The sequence below is a fragment of the Canis lupus genome, chromosome 36 (genome assembly GCF_003254725.2).
Source record: "Canis lupus dingo isolate Sandy chromosome 36, ASM325472v2, whole genome shotgun sequence".
Lineage (NCBI taxonomy): Eukaryota > Metazoa > Chordata > Mammalia > Carnivora > Canidae > Canis > Canis lupus.
In genome coordinates this window covers 5,462,570-5,481,564 of record NC_064278.1, presented here as the reverse complement: position 1 = coordinate 5,481,564, position 18,995 = coordinate 5,462,570, and the positions used below count along the sequence as shown (strand labels likewise).

The 18,995-nt window shown below is 36.2% G+C and overlaps 1 protein-coding gene across 6 annotated transcripts in view; it reads left to right on the top strand.

Moving 5' to 3' along the window:
- BAZ2B (bromodomain adjacent to zinc finger domain 2B) overlaps positions 1-18,995 on the top strand; it is a 293,071-nt gene that overhangs the window by 51,501 nt on the left and 222,575 nt on the right. The window contains exon 1 of one of the 6 annotated variants that reach the window (XM_049106132.1): positions 18,585-18,604. The exons of the other annotated variants lie outside the window; for them this stretch is intronic. The gene's annotated coding sequence lies outside the window, so the exon portion shown is untranslated. Of the gene's footprint in view, positions 1-18,584; positions 18,605-18,995 lie in introns of those variants that run through there. 6 annotated transcript variants of the gene reach the window in all.

Genomic DNA, 18,995 nt, shown 5'->3' with positions numbered 1-18,995 from the left:
TGATTCCTGATCATTATTTTTATTTCTCCCATTGCCTGATTGAATATCTTTCATTCATTTACTAGTCATCTAAGATTCTTCTTTTGTGATTTGCCTGTTGATATTCTTGGCCCATTTTTCGAACTTAAGTTGTCTATTTGTTATTCTATAGTTATAGCAATTGGAGCTATCTTTTCTCAGTGGCTTGTCTTTTCACTTTGATTAAAATGTCTTTGTTGTATAGAAATTTAAAAATTGTTAGTTTTTTCTGTTACGATTATGCTTTTTTTTAATTTAAAAATCTTTTCCCATTATTCCAGTGAATAACTCAAAATTTAGTAGCTTAATAACAACACTTATTATATTTTATGGTTTCTGCGTGTTAGGAATTCAGACAGGGTATAGCAGAGTTTCCTTTTTCTGCTCCATATGCCTCAGATGGAGTGACTGAAGTCTGGCAGCCGTAGGCTGGAATAATCTGGAGATTATTTTTAATAATCTTTACTCATGTCTTGTGTTTGATGCTGGTTGTTGGCTGGGGTCTCAGCATGGCTGCCAGCCAGAAATCCTATACACTTAACTTCTTTTGTTGATTAGAAACTAAAGGACAAAAACAAACAAAAAACTAAAGGACAATATTAAATAAAAATGATAACAACAAACATTTAGTTTTTTCTTGATCCTATTGGGAATACTTCTTTATTTTAGTTATTTGTTACTATCAATAATATGTTGTTGTGTTAAAAAAAACTTTTCTATTGTTCAACTAAGTTGGATAAGAGTTTTTTTTTTTTTTAAGATTTTATTTATTCATGAGAGACAGAGAGAGAGAGAGAGAGAGAGAGAGGCAGAGACACAGGAAGAGGGAGGAGAAGCAGGCTCCATGCAGGAGCCCCATGTGGGACTTGACCCCGGGACTCTGGGACCACACCCTGAGCAGAAGGCAGGAGCTCAACCACTGAGCCACCAGGCATCCCTGGATAAGAGTTTTAATCACAATTTATATTAGATTTTACAGAATACATTTTTTTTTTGCATTCTTGAGAAGATACTGTAATTTTCTCCTTTTAATTCACTAATAGTGTGACTAACATTAATAGCTTTTCAGAAATAGACCTGTCTTTGTATTCTCTGAATAGAAACTGCTTAGAGACACTATGTGGCTCAGTCATTTAAGAATCTGACTCTTAATTACGGCTCAGGTGATGATCTCAGGGCCAGGGATCAAGCTCCACAACAGACTCCGCAGGAGGTGTGGAATCTGCTAAGATTTTCTCTCTCCTGATTCTCTCTCTCCCTTTCCCTCTGAGCACCCCGATGCACCTCCCCTTTCTGCATGCTTGTGCACACTCTGTTTCTCAAATAAATAAATCTTTAGAAAAAGTGCTTAGTCATGATTTATTAATAGTATTTTAGTATTCTGCTAGATTTGATTTACCGGTTTATTTAAGATTTTGCAACTGAAATTGGTTCGGTTTTACTTTCAAAATTAATCTAGCTTCATAAAATGAGTCTTTTCCTCTTTATCTTCTCTCTTTTCCATAATAAATAAATAAATACTTAATCTAAAAGAAAACAGGTCGAGAGGGAAAAGAAAAAAATACTAATAAAAAAACAACATGATAGTAGATTTATACAGTGTTATTAATAATTATATTTAATGTACATAACCTAAATACTTCAATTAAGAGAAAGATTGTCAGATTGGACAAAAATGCAAGCGCCAACTATATGCTATTTAAAAGAAAAACCCCTTTTAAATATAAAGACATAGAATAAAGTAAAAGAATATAAAAGATATACTCTATAAATAAAAGAAAGTTGGATTAATTTCATTAATTTCAGACTAAGTATATCAAAGTAAGATATATTATCAAGACTACAGAAATTAATAACAAGGGGTTGCTTCCATCAAGAATTATGAAGACATAAAAATACTAAAATCACAGGCATCTAAAGAAAGTAACAAAATAAAATGAAAAACTTTATGTGAAATTTGAAATCTTATGTAAAATACATAATTTCCTAGATAAACATAAAGTATCAAAATTGCTTCTGCATTTTTATAAACCTTAGTAAATGAATAATCAAGAAAGAAACAGCATCTGCAATTAAAATTACCTTCCCCTAAGTAAGAAAAAAATAATCTTTAAGGAATGGTTACATTTTATATAGACTTTCTCAGTTTCAGTTTTGGAGCTATTACTTCATTGTGTTTTGGTTTCTTTTGTTGCTGAGCAATGGTCTGTCAGTATTCCTTATGAGATAACATGTCTTTCTCTCTTTGACATTTTTTGTGATTTCTTTTTATCCTACCCTAAAGTTCCACATCTAGGTGATGGGTATAGATGTGAATATATTTTTATTTGTCCTTCTTTGGACACAAAATATACTTTGAATCTGAGAAATGAATTCTTTCCTTAATTCTAACAAACACTCACTTGTTGATTCTTCAAATATTGCTTCTTTATTATTTCCTCCACTTCTTTTAGGACCTATGTTGGGGCTTTGTAGTATCTCCTACCAGTCTCTTAACTGTTTTTTTTTTTTTTTTACTAAGTTTATTGATACATAATTCATCTATAAAATGTACCCTTTTAAAAGTAAATATATGATACAAATCAGTGACTTTTAATATATATTCACAGAATTGTATAACCATCACCACTATGTAATATTAGGACTTCATGAAGAAATCCCATATATAAACTAGAGGTCACTCTCTACTTCCCACTTCTCTGACCTCTAGAAACCAGTAATTTACAGGTTTCCTACTCTTATGGACCCTAGAAACTAGTAATTTACTATCCTGGAAATTTCATATAAATGGAACCTTACAATATGTGATAAAGTTGCTTCTTTCTGTCCTTCCCATTTTGTGATTGGTTCTTTCATGTAACATAATGTTTTCTTTTAGGTTCACTCATGTCGTAGCATGTATTAGTACTTCCTTTCGTGTTACTGCTGAATCATCTTTCATTGCAGGGGTATGCCACATTTTGTTTATCCATTTATCAGGGATGGATATTTGAATAATTATGAATATTAAATACTTAAGAAAAATGCTGCTATGGCCATTCATGTACAAAATACATGTCAATTTTTTTTTTAAGATTTTATTTATTTATTCATGAGGGACACAGAGAGAGAGAGAGAGAGAGAGGCAGAGACACAGGCAGAGAGAGAAGCAGGGAGCAGGGAGCCCAATCTGGGAGCCCAATCTGGGAGCCCATGCAGGGAGCCCAATCTGGGACTCAATCCTGGGACTCCAGGATCATACCCTGGGCTGAAGGCAGGCGCTAAACAGCTGAGCCACCCAGGGATCCCCAACATGTCGATTTTTATGTGATATATGTTTTCAGTTCTCTTGGGTATATACTAGGAGAGGAATTGCTGGGTGACTAGGTAACTCAGTTTAACTTATTGCAGAACTGTTACATATTTTTCAAAGTGGCTGTAACATTATATAATGCAGTGTTCAAAGGCTCCAGTTTCTCGATATCTTCATCAACACTTGTTATTTTTTCTCTTTTTCACTTTAGCTATTTTACGGGGTCTGAAGTGTATCTTACTGTGTTTTGGATTCGCATTTTCCCAATGGCTGGTGTTGTTGAGCATCTTTTAATGTGTTTATCATTCATTTCTATATCTTCTTTAGATAAATTTTTATTAAAATCCTTTGCTCATTTAAAAATGTAACTGATTTTCAACAAATTGAGTTTTAAAGGCTTTTAATAAATATATTTTTATATAATTTCATTATTTATTTTAGAGTGAGAGAGTGGACGGTGGGGGATGGGAAGGACAGAAAGAGAGGGAGAGAGACTCTTAAGCAGATTCCACACTAAGTGTAGAGCCTGACACAGGGCTCCATTCACAAACCTGAGATTATGACCTGAGCTGAAACCGAGGGTTGGATGCTTAACTGCACCACTCAGGCGCCCAAGAGGTAGTAAATTCAAATTCTAGAACTTTTGGGGTCCCTGGGTGGCTCAGTCGGTTGAGTGTCTTACTGTCTGTTTTGGTTCAGGTTATGATCTCAGGGTGGTGGGATTGAGCCCTATATCTGGGCTTTGGGGCTGGGTGGAGAGTCTGTTTGGGATTCTCTCCACCTTCTCTCTGTGCCCCTCCCCCTGCTCTCTGTCTCTCTTTCTCAAATAAAATAAAATAACGAAAATCTTTAAATTTCAGAACTTTTTGGAGCTCTGTGTTAGGAACCAGGGATAAAGACTAAATACTTTTTTATTATATCACAAGCATCTGTTATATATGAGACATAATCATTGCTTTTATGAAAATTGGTATCTAGTAAAGGAAACAATAAAAAGATCTCAGTCATTTGAGATAAATTAATTAGTGAAAGAGATATGCACAGTATCTGATGGGGTATTAAGATCAGCACTTATCCAGGCTGCAAGGAGTGCTAAAAGTTGGCATTGGGGTTGGAGGGCAGATGCCAGAGGTTAGAAAAGGGTTTCTGATAGAAGTTGCTTTTCTCTAGACAAAAGAAGAGAAGGCAGAGAGAGAAGGGTAAAAAGTGTCCTGGGGCTAGAAATGACAGGAAAAGTTCATTCAAAATGAGATCACTTTCCCCTCAGGGTGATATATTAGAGAGCCTTTCAAATCAAGTATTACTCTACTTTTTTATCTCTTGCACTCAACTATACAGTGAAATCACATTTAAAACACTGGAATGATATTGTCCATATTCTTTTTTTTTTTTTTTTTTTTTTTTTTTTATGATAGTCACACAGAGAGAGAGAGAGAGGCAGAGACACAGGCAGAGGGAGAAGCAGGCTCCATGCACCGGGAGCCCGATGTGGGATTCGATCCCGGGTCTCCAGGATCGCGCCCTAGGCCAAAGGCAGGCGCCAAACCGCTGCGCCACCCAGGGATCCCTTCTTTTTTTTTTTTTTTTTTTTAAGATTTTATTTATTTATTCACAAGAGAGAGAGAGAGAGAGATGTGCAGACACATAGGGGGAGAAGCAGATTCCCTACTGAACAGGGAGCCTGATGCAGGACTCAATTCCAGGACCCTGGGATCATGACCTGAGTTGAATGTAGATGCTTAACCAACCGAGCCACCCAGGTGTCCCCAAAATATATTTTTTACCATGAGAAATTTTAAGGTTTTTTTTTTAACATGTTTTTGCTTTAAAAAATTCTCAATCTACCAACTTTAAAAAGGAAGCAAACATTTGCATCTTTTTATACTATTTCCTCTTAATATGAGAAAACTTGCTGATTAAATGGATAATTACATAAGTTCAGCACTAAATCTGTTTTTGTGTAGTAAACTTCTTTACTTGTTTTGTTTAGGTATATGATAAGAAAAGGGAGAACACAGCCTGCACATTTTGCTGTATGTTGGTTATTCTTGGGTTGCTGCAAAAACAATCATTATTTCATCCTGAATAGCTCGCTTCACAGTTTATTTAGAAACTAAAGGCAGCTATTCTCTTTGAAATGTTCCAGCTTTTATGCTTATTTAATTCACTAGCAGTTTGAGAATAAAAATCTTTTTTTAAAAAAAAATTATTTACTTATTCATGAGAGAGACAGAGAGGCAGAGACATAGGTACAGGGAGAAGCAGGTTCCCTGTGGGGAGCCCGATGTGGGATTCAATCCCAGGACCCTGGGAACATGACCTGAGCCGAAGACAGACACTCAAACGCTGAACCATCCAGGTGCCCCCAAAATAAGAATCATCTTTAAATTTAAATCTTTATGCATTGTTTTGAGAACAGACTGGGTAGCATTAATATGTAATACTGTATATCACTGTGATAATATCACAAATATCGATTGAAATTTAAATCAAGGCATGATTTGTTCTGGAGTAGATGGCATACATTAATTGTTACTTGATAAATGCTGCCTGCGCATCACTAGGTAGAGCAGAGATCATGCCAAATAATGTTAGAGGGTAGGTCATAGAAAACCTAACACAAGGAAAAGAATAGTAAATGGTATGATAAAATTCATTCGCTATGGCAGTGGTGAACTAAAATTATATATAATAAAACTTATTCAAGTGATTAAACTTATTAACAACTCTTCATGATCTTGTCCTCTTCTCCCAGTAAATTCAGTTTTTTTTTTGTTTTGTTTTGTTTCAAATTCTCTTAAGGATCACATTCTTCAGAAACTCACAAATGTTCTTTTCACCATCTTTTTTAGCATGAATTTAAGCTGCTGATTATATCCGGTTAACTAGCTTGATGATCAGTATCTTATATTCCTAGAACTTTAAAGAAAAATGTTGCTTATTCAGACCAGAGTATTCCATATCTTTGCTATTGAAAGAGTCAAACTAGCATTGCCTTTAAAGCTTCAAATGAGACTTCTAAAGTTTTTTTTTAAAGCTTTTCAACCTGCATGAAGAAGTCAATGAGCATGCAGGTATTATATACTTTACTTCCTCAAGCTGTAATCCATTTGTTAGTTTCTTTTGAAATGCTTCAAGCTGTTTTAATATCCACCTTTTTTTTCTGATTATTTGACAATTGCCAGTTTTTGTTGAAATGTTAAAACAATATGCCTCTTTATGGATACCAACTGTTCATTAAATAGGCAACACATTTGATAGTGAGGAGGAAGAAAATTCACAGGCAGTGCAAGAATTTGTATTGATATTGGTTAGCATTATACAATAGATCCATACAACATGGAGATGTGTTTTCTGCCTCAAAATAGTTTTGATCTTACATCATTTACACAAATTATAATTTATTTTGTCACTCCTAATCAGAACTCATAATAGATGAGAATCTTTAAAAATTCATTGTGAACTAAACTTTACAACAAAATGATAAGTAACTCAAAGAAGGGGCAGAGGATTTAAACATTTCTCCAAAGAAGATATACAAATGGCAATAAGCACATGACAAAGTGCTCAATATCATTAGCCATCAGGAAACGCAGAGCAAAACCATAATGAGATAATACTTCAGACCCACTGGGATGAGTATTAAAAAAATGGAAAATAACAATTGTTGGCAAAGGTATGAAAACTTGGGTATCTCATATACTACTTGTGGGAATGTAAAGTGCTACACCCATGTTGGAAAACAGTTTGGCAGTTACTCAATAAGTTAAATATAGAATTACCATATGACTCAAAATTCCTGTTCTTAGGTATGTATATCTAAGAGAACTGAAACTTTACGTCCACACAAAAATTTGTATATGAATGTTTATAGTGTTATTCATAAGGACCAAAAGGTGGAAACAACTAAATGTCTATTAACCAATGGTTGGATAAGATGTGCATATAATTGAATATTATTCATCTGTTTAAAAGAGAATGAAATACTAATATATGCTATAGTATGGATGAGCCTTGAAAACAGTATACTAAGTGAAGGAAGCCACACAGAAAACGTCACATATTATGATTCCATATATGTGAAAGTGTCCAGAATAGGCAAATTCACGGAGACGGAAAATAAATTAGGGATTGCTAGGGGCGGGGAGGGAGAGTCTGGAGGAGAATGGGAAATGACTACTTAATTGGCATGATTTTTCTCTTTGGGATGATGAAAGTGTTCTGGAATTAAACAGTTTCTCAACATTGTGAATATACTAAAACCACTGAATTGTACACTTTAAAATTGTGAATTTTATGTAATCGTGTATTTATCTCAATTTTAAAATCCATTTTGATTTCTAACATATTTTGGGGAGGAATGCCTGAAGTAGGTAGAATACTTCTCTGGAATGTTCACATCTTTTCCTAGAAGTAAAGTTATATGTGACATTCTTGAACTCTATTTAGCTGCTGAAATGCTCTTAAGTATTATGCCATTGGCCGGTCTCTGAGGAATGTTAAAGAAATAGCTGTTCAAAACTGATTACTTTATTTATTGCTAGAATCTTTTTGACAACTCCATAGAAAGACTTTCCTCAGGTCTCAGCAAGCTTTCTTCCTTCAAAAAAATGATTTAACTTTATGAGTACTGTGAATAACCTAAATCAACAAAAGCTGCATATGGCAGTCACTTCTTCGCATTGATTATCAGGAAACCTATCTTGGGTCGCCCCTGTTACAAGGGTTACAGGGCTTTGTGGCATGCATTTTCTTTTAAAGATTTTATTTATTTATTTATTTGTGAGAGACACGCAGAGAGAGAAAAAGAGGCAGAGACATAGGCAGAGAGAGAAGCAGGCTCCATGCAGGGAGCGGGACTTTATCCATGCATGCGGGACTTGATCCTGAGACTCCAGAATCATGTCTTGAGCCAAAAGCAGATGCTCAACTGCTGAGCCACCCAGGCATCCCATGGCATGCATTTTGAAACTAACTTTATTCTTGGCCTAATGTTATTTTTTTTGCTCTCAATTTCTAATTTTAATTTGTGTATTATGTACCTAAATGTATTACTTCATATCTTATTTTAGAACAGGACAGAGTATAAAAATACACAAGGAATTGAGGCACCTGGGTGGAATAGTTGGTTGAGTGCCTGACTCTTGGTTTTGGCTCAGGTTGTAACCTCTGGGTTGTGAGATCGAGCTCTGAGCTGGGCTTCGAGCTCAGCATGGAGTCTGCCTGGGAACTCTCTCTGGCCCTTCCTACTGCATGCAAGTATAAGCATGCACACACACATGCTCTCTCACTCAAATAAATAAATCTAAAAAAATATACAAGAAATAAAGAGTCTTAGAGGGAAAAAAGCTTAAAATGCAAATGTGTTTGAGTAACATAACTAAATTAATTTACACTAATATGTAATCACTTGTCTTTATAGTGTTCAGATTTTTATATAACTATTTAATTCTTGTGGCATTTTTATTTAAATTCCAATTAGTTAACATACAGTGTAATATTAGTTTCAAGTGTACAATATAGTGATTCAACACTCCCGTACAACACCCGATGTTGATCACAAGTGTATTCCTTAATCCCCATCACCTGTTAATAACTGTATAATTCTTAACTTTGTTTAGGAGGCAGGGAAACATTGTAGAAAGTAATTAATAAGCAGAGAGAAGGGAACTCTGGAAATGATGAAGGTTTGTGTAAATAATTGATATGTCAATTGCTTTCTGTTTTGAGTAAAGTGATGAGTGGAGAAGAGATGGTGCTGGAAATCCAAAAGTGGAAATGGGTCAATACAGTGGAGGGAAAAAGGAAAATACAGTGGAGATGCTTTTAAAAATTGCTAGCTTTACTCTTTTATCTAATGTTGATCCTATTTAAGCCCTAGTGTGCATAATCAAATAAAAGCTGTGTATGGCATTATTTTTACACTGTGCAGCTGCATGTGTATAGCTTAGAAGGACATTGCTGTCACATCATAAAATACATCAACATTGCTTTGCAAAATCTTTTTAACATGACAGCCTTTATTATAAAGTAATACTCTTTCTAAGGGATTTTTAACCTAATTATATATATATAATATTTTTCCCCTATGATTTTCAATATAATTTCCTTATAACCCTTAAATTAATTACATGTCTTATATTTATTATCTTTGCATTTCTAGCAGCAAGGACAGATTTATGCATTTATTAGATGCTTAGTAATCATTGATTTTGCTTCTGTAATTTTCTCCATCATCATCCTTTTTTTTCCTCTACATCATCTCATCATATATACATGCTGTTCTGTTCCCTCATTTTAATACAAAAATATTTCAAGACTCTACATCCCCTTTTAGCTGTAGTACCATTTCTGTACAGTCCTTTAGAGTGAAACCAGAAACTCCTTCAAAGAGTTGTCCATATATGCCACCTCTACGGCCTCATCACACTTTCTTTGCTTTACTTATCCTATTCATGCCTTTGTCTTCAGCATTCCACTGAGAACAATCTTGTCATGGGCACCAGTGAATTTACCTCACTAAATCCAATGGCCATTTCTTAGCCCTCAGGTTAAGTATTGTCCAGCAACATTTTGCCACAGTTGACCATGTCCTCTCTCCTGAAACATTTTATTTGGATACTTAACTTTGCCAAAGCCAAATTATTTTTTTTTTAAGATTTTATTTATTTATTCATGAGAGAGAGAGAGAGAGAGGCAGAGACCCAGGCAGAGGGAGAAGCAGGCTCCATGCGGGTAGCCCGATGTGGGACTCAAGCCCAGGTCTCCAGGATCAGGCCCTGGGCTGAAGACAGCGCTAAACCGCTGAGCCACCCGGGCTACCCTAAAGCCAAATTCTTAATACTGTCATCACAACCACCACCAAACCTATTTCTCCCTATTGTCCTCTATCTCAGTGTGTGACAGCTTATTCACCCAATTGATCCGATGAAAACCTTGAAGTCATTTTGGACTCTGATGCTTATTTCTCTTAATCCACCAGCAAGCAAATATCTAACCACTTCTACCATTGACATGGCTACCATGACAGTCCCCTCATTTCCGCCTGAATTACTACAGTTCTCTAAACTGGTCTCACTGTTTGATTAATCTCTTCCTTTCCTATTCCCAGGATTATTCTGTATACAGTAACAAGGGTGTTTGTTTGTTTTTTTTTTAATCAGATCACATCACTCCTTTATGAAATCATCCCTTATGGCTTTCAGCACAGCTGGAATGATATCCATCTATTACTGTTGCTTTCCAAGTCCTCTGTGCTCTGTGCCTAGTTCTTCTACCACTGACTTCTAACTTATTGTGCACCAATACTGTACCTTCTCGTCATTTTTTCAAAACACCTAAGCCTTTCCACCTCGGGACATTAGCACTTGATATTCTTTCTACCTGAAACATTCATTCTTGCTTCATTCTGATCTCTGGGCAGTAATCTTCTCAGATGGGCCTTTCTTGCTATCACTGCATCTCCTTACCCTTCATTGTAGTACTTTTCACTATGAGAAAGGCTATAATTTTTGTACTTTTTGGTTGTTTGTAGGCCTGCACAATTTTTGTATAGGTTCTGTGAAGACAGAGACTTTGTCTTCACTGCCATATTTCATTTTTCACTGCCGTATTTCCAGGTCTAGCACAATGCCTGCCACATAGAAAACTCTTGATTAATAGTTAATAAATGAACAAATGAATCCCTTGATTTGATTAATGTTTTAATGTGTGTATTAGTGAAAGAAAAATTTAAGGTTGGTTTGTGATTTATATAAGATTTTCACTTGTTAATTTTTTTATTATTGTGGTGAAATATATATAACATTAAATTTCATATTTTAGCCACGTTTAGAATATGGTTCAGTGGGGACGCCTCAGTGGCTCAGCTGTTGAGCATCTGCCTTTGGCCCAGGGCATGATCCTGGAGTCCAGGGATCGAGTCCCACATTGGGCTCCCTGCATGGAGCCTCCTTCTACCTCTGCCTGTGTCTGTGCCCCTCTCTCTTTCTGTGTTTCTCATGAGTGAATAAATAAAATCTTAAAAATATATATATATAGTTCAGTGGTATTGAGTATATTTACACTGTTGTACAGCCATCACCACCATCCATCTTCTGAACTTCTGCATCTTCCATAATTGAAACTCTGTACCCATTAAACAAGAACTTCCCGTTCTCCCCTCCTCCAGCCCCTGGCAAATCACCATTTTACTTACTGTTTTATGAATTTGACTATTCATGTACCTCTCATAATAAGTGCCTTACATCACAATATGTTAAGAATCATACTGAGTTTGTCCTGTTGTGACTGGCTGGCTTAGTCCTGTTTGGACAAAATACCATAGACTGGGTGGCTTATAAACAATAGAAATTTGTTTCTCACAGTTTGGGAAGTTGGGACATCCAAGATAAAGGTGTGGACAGATTTGGTGTGTGGTTAGGGCCTGCTTCCTGGTTCATAGACGGCTGTCTTTTTGCTATAACTTCACATGGTGGAAGGGACAAGGAAGTTCTTTGGGGTCTCTTATTTTATAAGGGCACTAATTCCATTCAGGAGTGTTCTGTTCTCATGACCCAATCGCCCTCAAATCCCACTTTCAAGTGTCATCACACTAGGGATTAGATTTCAACATATGAATTATGGCAGGGTGGGAGAGGACACAACCATTCAGTCTGTAGCACCAGTTTATTTCATTTAGTATAATGTTTTTAGGATTCATCTAGATTCTTGCTGTTAAATGTTTTTAAGTTGAAATTTTTTTCACTAAGTACATAGCAATTAATTATATCAATGCCTTATACTTCTCTTTCATCTGTGTACCTCTAAAAACTTTATAAGCATAATTAACTAAACTTCACAACCTCAGTGTAAAGTAGATAATTATGGTATCGCAAACTGAAGTTCTAAGAGATTGCCTAAGGTCTATAATAAGTATATGCCAAAATTCTTTTTTTTTTTTTTAAAGATTTATTTATTTATCATGATAGACACACACAGAGAGAGAGAGAGAGAGAGGGGCAGAGACACAGGAGGAGGGAGAAGCAGGCTCCATGCTGGGAGCCCATCATGGGACTCGATCCTGGGACTCCAGGATTGCGCCCTGGGCCAAAGGCAGGCGCTAAACCGCTGAGCCACCCGAGGATCCCCATTATCTGCCAAATTTCTGAATGAGGACCAGGGTTATGTAATTTATTATTGAAAGCTTTAGACCAGATTTCTTGTTTATGATGAAATCATTCAAGGGTTCTAAGAAAAAATAGTGATAATAATTATTTAATATTCATGACAACATTCTTTTATTTTTTTTTAAGATTTTATTTATGAGAGACACAGAGAGAGATAGAGAGGCAGAGACACAGGTAGAGGGAGAAGCAGGCTCCACGCAGGGAGCCCAATGCAAGACTCGATCCCAGGACCGAAGGATCATGCCCTGGGCCAAAGGCAGGCACTAAACCGCTGAGCCAACCCAGAATCCCCACAAAGTTCTTTTAATAGAAAAGGAAACAATATATATTATCTGAAACCTAGTTTTTTTATTAGTAATGGCAAATTTAGTTATTGGATCTAACAATTTTTTTGCCTTTATCTTGTTACATTGTTTAATTGCCTCATGAGTCTTAATAGCCATAGTGTAAATTGGATATTTGAAGTTGGATTAGAATAGTTTCATTTCAATCTTGTTTTTTAAAGATTTATTTATTTATTCATTCATTCATTCATTCATGAGACACAGAGAGAGAGAGAGACAGGCAGAGACACAGGCAGAGGGAGAAGCAGGCTCCATGCAGGGAGCCCAACGTGGGAATTGATCCCTGGACCCCGGGACCACACCCTGAGCCAAAGGCAGACACTCAACCACTGAGCCACCTAGTTGCCCCCGCCCCCCCCCCCCCCCCTTTTTAAGGCAGTCTTGTAAGTGGCAAATATTGATTGGTAGGACTAAGACTCTGATTTTGATAAATACTAAAATTTCCCTGTAATTATATTCAGATAATGTGCTTAACTTAGTTAATAGTAATTCCTGTCGGCTTTACCTCTTTGTGTTGCTACAATTTGATTTGAATTTCCTAAAGAACATAGAGAAATAAAAGTACAGTCAAAACAGCATATAAGTTTTCTCAAATGAAACTCTTCATTATGTTACTTCACCCAAGTGATTAGTTCATTTTTGGATATTGTGTATATATTAACCCCAGGAATGTTTCAACACTGATTAGCAGTACGACCCACTTTCTTCCTCTACTGGATGACCATTTATGGCATTAAGGCAGAAACCTATGAACTAGTAAGTAAAGATTTTGAGAAGTGCTAATTAGTTTTGAAAGAATAGGGTGGTAAAGTTGAGGAAACCATGCAACTTATATATACTCAAATTTTTTGAGGATAGTTCACCAAGTCTAATAGCTGGTTGTACTTTGTTTGCATGGTTTCTATTATCAGCAAAATTTTATGAAGCTACCATTGAGCTCTAGCTAAATTTCATGTAATAAGACTTATGTTAGTTGTTGAAAAATTTGGTGAGTTAACCTTTGGGGATTATGGCTTTTCTAGAGACGTTTCAATCATATGTAATAATAAGGATGAGCATTCCATATGAGGAAAATGATTCATTTGAAATCATTGACCATACAAGAAGTGCTTTTAAATTATCTTTGTTTATATTTGGTCTTACCTGATCTAGTAGTACAGACAATGAGTTGTTTAGTTGAAGAGAGTAGTAAGCTTGGAGAGGGTGATAAAAAGTTAAAATCCTGGTAATTCATTTCTTTAAGGCTTAAAGAGATTATATATACTTTTTTGCTTTTGCTTTTGTTTAGCACTTAAGGAAGCTCTCCTAAGGGAGATCTCACTTTGTTCTAGGTTGTAATATGACAGAAGTTTTATTTTAGTATTATTTTTTGAAGATTTACTTATAGAGAGAGGAAAAGAGCAGGAGGGGGGGACAAAGGGAGAGGGAGAGAGAGAATCTCAAGCAGACTCCCAACTGAATATGGAGTCTGACCTGGGGCTTGATCTGAGGACTCTGAGATCATGACCTGAGCTGAAATAAAGAGTTGGATGCTGGGCAGCCCTGGTGGCGCAGCGGTTTAGCGCCGCCTGCAGCCTGGGGTGTGATCCTGGGGACCCTGGATCGAGTCCCACATCGGGCTCCCTACATGGAGCCTGCTTCTCCCTCTGCCTGTTCCTCTGCCCCCCTCTCTCTCTGTGTGTCTCTATGAATAAATAAATAAAATTAAAAAAAAAAAAAAGAGTTGGTTGCTTAACTGAGTGAGCCATCCAGGCGCCCCAAGTTAGAAGTTTTAAAATGAAAACCTGTAATTTGCCTTATTCTTACACTTCTGTTGGGAGGCTATAGAGTCATCTCTTTCTAACTTTCTGAGTTTGGGCTTCTGGTTATTTCTAAAGGCAGGTGTTGAATTAATCAACAGCAGGTTTTGAACTAAAGGCCTACTTACCCTACCAGAAAGCCTGATGAGGTCTTCAAAGCAAATAGTGCCAACAATATAGAACCTAGGTATGATGATGCTTTTTGATAAAAAAAATTATAAACGGTCAAAATAAAAATTGAAGGCTTTGAATTGGTGAATCTGTAGGACTCCTTATTTCTTTTAGTTCTATAAGTTATATGAACACTTCATTTCAGGTAGTCGGTCAGCTGTCAGTTTTAAGGGTAGGATGTTCCATCCTTTTTATTAATTTCAGTGTATTTTAGCATGATTTAATGTGCTATTGCATGAGTAATTAGATGTACTGCCTTCATATTCTCTGTGAACATTAAGGAAAGAAGCACATCAGACATTTTACTATATACCCTGCTTAGACACAGTTGAAATTGAGGACAGGAGGCATTCAGTGAGTATGATATACCAAAAATACGGCTTGGAATTGGAACCCATAGCTATTAACAATGTCTATTTTACTTTCTTTTTCGGCTTTGGATGTCCTCCCCCATGAAAGCAGTAAAACAACTTTTAGCCTGGATGCCAGTGTTTGTACAGATCAGGAGATGATTCTTATTTCTTTATTTGCATGTAAGATTGATGTCTATCCAGCTTGAGAAAGCTGCTTAACAAAGTTTATGTTTTATTGTTTATAATGTCTTTTTTTAAATTTATTTATTTATTCTTAAGAGACACAGAGAGGCAGAGACATAGGCAGAAGGAGAAGCAGGCTCCCTGCAGAGAGCCTGATGTGGGACTCGATCTCAGATCCTGGGATCAGGACCAGAGCCAAAGGCAGGGGCCCAACCGCTGAGTCATCCAGGCATTCCTATAATGTCTTCTATTTCTATATTCACTTTAGGCTGAGATAGCAGGTTTTTTTTCATATATACCATATTACATAATTAGTTAAAACTTTTGTCTTGCTATTAAAGTTTGCTCATCTGTTTTTCTTAAAACATTATAAGAAAGGGAAAACAGTTAATAGCAAAAGAGGCTCTTAAGAGAGATATGGGCTATCAAAGTTGTTAATAAAATAAATTACTTTTTTTTCTATGTTCTATTGAGGCTTTAGTCTTTTTTTTTTTTAATTTTTATTTATTTATGATAGTCATACAGAGAGAGAGAGAGAGAGAGAGAGAGAGGCAGAGACACAGGCAGAGGGAGAAGCAGGCTCCATGCACCGGGAGCCCGATGTGGGATTCGATCCCGGGTCTCCAGGATCGCGCCCTGGGCCAAAGGCAGGCGCTAAACCGCTGCGCCACCCAGGGATCCCTTTTATTTTTTTTTTTTTTAATTTTTATTTATAGGCTTTAGTCTTAATGATAGATGTTCTACCCAGCAGAACAAATTAAAGCAAATTGAAACTTTTATTTTTCTTTTTATTTATTTGAGAGAGAGAGAGCACGTGAGTGGAGAGGGGGACAGAGGCAAGAGAATCAGACTCCCACTGAGCTCAAAGCCTGATGCAGGGCTCTATCTCATGACCCATGAGATCTTTTTTTTTTTTTAATTATTATTTATTTATGATAGTCACACACACACACACACACACACACACAGAATGAGAGAGAGAGAGAGAGAGAGAGGCAGAGACACAGGCAGAGGGAGAAGCAGGCTCCATGCACCGGGAGCCCGACGTGGGATTCGATCCCGGGTCTCCAGGATCGCCCTGGGCCAAAGGCAGGCGCTAAACCGTTGCGCCACCCAGGGATCCCATGACCCATGAGATCTTGATCTGAGCCAAAACCAAGAGTCCAACTCTCAACCAACTGAGTCACTCAGGTGTCCCTAAGGCAAATTGAAACTTTTTAATAGGCAATATAAATGCAATCTGAAAAGGCTTATAATTCAATTCTCAAAAACCCAAGACTTTTCCCATGTATCTTAGGATACATTAAGGATGATACAATAAATCTTTTTTTTTTCCCCACCAGACATAAACTTGAAAGTTATTCAAAGATAAAATAATTCCTTTCTAAATTTGGAGCGATTTTTCTAAAATGAACATACCATACCCAACACAGTTGAGGGTTTTTTTCCCCACTTCTAAAAAAAATAGAGAAAAACATTTTTGATATTTAGGAGAATCATTTACAGTTCGATCCTGGTGTGCTGTCAGAATTGTTTAATTCTAATATGGTAGTCACTCTCTACCAGTGGCTATTTAAATCTAAATTAAAAATAATTAAAATTAACGTTTAAAAGTCAGTTGCTTAATCATAGTAACCATATTAAAATTGCTTAATAGCAACATTTGGCTGTGAGTTGGATAGTGGACGGCTGATACTGAGCATTTCAATCATTGCAGAAAGTTACATTGCCTGACACTGGATAAAGTATTTCATTGGTGGTAGATTATGTTTTTACCAGTTTCCTCAGTAGTTTTCTAATATTTACAAGTATATTCTTCTTCCCTCCTAAAAAAAAATATTGCTGATTAGGGCCTGTGATTTTTTCTTTTTTTTTTTTCTTTTTTTTTTTTTTTTTTAAGATTGGCAGAGACACACAAGGATCCCAAGACCTTGGGATCACACCCTGAGCCAAAGGTAGACACTCAACCACTGAGCTACTCAAGCCTCCTGATTCTTTTTTTCTATTGAATAATTTCCCTAATTAAAAATATTAATGGTCAGGATTTGAAATAGCTAGATGAGGGTAGAAGCATGTTTAGAATTTTAAGAAGTCTTTATTAAACCTTAAAAATGTATACCAAAATATATGTAGTTGTGAATCTTTAAAAAGAGAGTGGTAGAAACAGGCTTCCTATGTCTGCAGTCCAAGACTGCCAACACTGAAACGGCCTAGAAGTAGCATGTGATTTGTAAGATTATTTTTTTTTTCTTTTCTTTTCTTTTTTTTTAAGATTTATGTATTTATTTTAGACTGAGAGAGCGAGCATGGGGGGAAGCCACAGAGGGAGAGGGAGAGAGAAATTTCAGTAGACTTTACTCCTGTCACAGGGCTCAATCCCATCATACTGAGACCACAATTTGAGCTGAAACCAAGAGTTAGATATTCAACCCACAGCAGGTGTTTCTGTGAGATTATTTTTCATGTGTAATAGAAATAGATTTATTAAATAATAAAAATATTTTTATTGTATAGCCACACTTCGAAAAGAACAAACACAGCAAAAACATTAAACTGATACATAAATGAATGATTAAATATTTAATGACTATTATTTTAATACATTTTTTTATTTTTTTATTTTTTATTTTTTTAAAGATTTTATTTATTTATTCATGAGAGACACAGAGAGAGAGAGAGGGAGGCAGAGACACAGGCAGAGGGAGAAGCAGGCTCCATGCAGGGAGCCTGATGTGGGACTCGATCCCGGGTCTCCAGAATCGTGTCCTGGACTGAAGGCGGCGCTAAACCGCTGAGCCACCGGGACTGCCCTAAATACATTTTAGAGGTAAACAGCATATACTTCTATATTCAGATTGAGGTGAGAAAAATTAGATATTCTGTTCATTTATTCTTCTGAATCTTTTCAATAAACTGGGTAGGGATAGATAACCTTTCTCTGCGTGTGTTGAGACTTCTGTGGTGTCGTCAGGTGAAGGTTAAGACTTGAGTATGTTAAAATCAATTACATAAAGATTTTTGGGGTGCCTGGGTGGCTTAGTCAGTTAAGGATTTGCTTTCTGCTCAGGTCATGATCCCAGAGTCATGGGATCTAGCCCTGCGTCAGGCTCCCTCCCTGCTTTGCAGAGAGAGCCTGCCTCTCCTTCCCCCTCTGCTACTCCCTCTGCTTGTGCTCTCAATCTCTCTCTGTCAAGTATATAAATCAAATCTTTTTTTTTTTTTTTTTTAAAGCCTAGCTTTCTGTTTTGGGGCAGAAGAAGAGGAAAAATAAAGATAGGTAAATGTTAATTACTGAAAGATTTCTTATATAATTGTATATCTTGACCTATCCCACAATTTAACACTGGTAGGTGTTCTCTAAGTATAAATATGGTGGAGATTTTCCCTGTGCATATTTACTGAAATGGTGACTTGTAGAGAAATAGCACATAACCAATATATTAGTTGAATTGTGTTTTCATAAAATGTGATATTGCTTTTTATATATGTAATTTGAATACGTTTCCTAGTTTCAAGATGATTTTAAAGAATTACCTTTCCTTGTAAAAGCCACTTAGGATTTTTATGCGAAGCTTTAAGATTTATCTGGCTTTATCTAGTGTCATTTGAATTTTATATATATTTTTTTCTTGCATTTGCAAGTACCCAGTGAACCATGTGTAAAAATT